Source organism: Geospiza fortis, unplaced genomic scaffold (genome assembly GCF_000277835.1).
Source record: "Geospiza fortis unplaced genomic scaffold, GeoFor_1.0 scaffold111, whole genome shotgun sequence".
Taxonomy (NCBI): Eukaryota; Metazoa; Chordata; class Aves; order Passeriformes; family Thraupidae; genus Geospiza; species Geospiza fortis.
In genome coordinates, this window is record NW_005054321.1 from 3805597 (window position 1) to 3806789 (window position 1193).

Sequence of the window (1193 nt, forward strand, 5' to 3'; positions counted from 1 at the left end):
GACAATTTGGAGGGCTTCTCTCCAGAGAGAGAAGTCAGTGCAGATAGAGAGGGAAGGTCTTGTCTCTCTGACAGTTGCTGTGAAGCCAGTGTAATACAGGAAAAAATTCTGAGGGACTTCACAAAGAAAATTTATTCCTTCTGTCTCCTCCATCATCATGGCTTTATTGCTGCTGTTCCAGCTGCTTTCCCTCTATTTTCTCCAGCTCAAGTCTTACTTACGTTCTTAATGGGATGCTTTTCTCACCAATCCTCCTTTCTTTGCTGGGGCTTCCTGGACCTTTTTATCCACATTTCACCCTTCTTCCCTGTGGGGGGACACCTTGGTGAAATTTTCTTCTTGGACTCAACACTACAGACTGATTTTTACACGTTTTTTTTCCTGCTGAGCTGTTGAGAGCAGAACAGTGTTCCCACTACAGTTCAGCCCTTGGCAATATTGTTTATCAGTTATCTATTTAAAGACACCTGAATTTGGTCTTATGAGAGAACCTTGATATGGTTCTGTTTCATCCCAGTTCTGTATTTGATGCTTCCTTCCAACAGGTTTTTGGCATCCAGTTACCCTGATGCAGAGCTGCAGAAGAACTCTTTCTACACTGAAGAATTCTGCTTCTCAATAGCACTGAAGATACTTTCTCTTTAGTTCAATAGAGGGACTGGTCATAGCTGATCATTTTACTATATCTCAGTGCAATGTAGATTCTGATTTATTTTAGAATCATGTTCTACTAAGTTAATCTCATTGCTTCAGCACTGTAGGACATCCAGAAATACTTTGAGAACCCAGGAAGTCCTAGACAAATACTTGCAAAGTGCCTTCCTGAAAAAGAATATTGAATTATCCAGTGTTTTACTGACTTTTTAATTTTTACTAGATTGGACAGTTATTTTTGGTGTTCATCGGGGAGGGAAATTTAATGATGGAGTCAAATATGTTTGTGTTTTTAATTATGTGCAGAGATTGTATTGTGTAAAGATCATTCCTTTAAAAAATTACCTTAATTTAACAGTCTTTTTCTTTTGTGGAGCATCGATTCACTACAATTTTCTAATTGGCATTTTCATACTTAAATTCTTGAAAGGGCCACAGGGTGGCAGAGCGATTAAACACTGGCGACAGTTCTTTATGCGGACATGGACACGAGTCAGGCGAGCCAGCGTAGCTGCTGTGCTGATTGTCCCGGCGGAGCT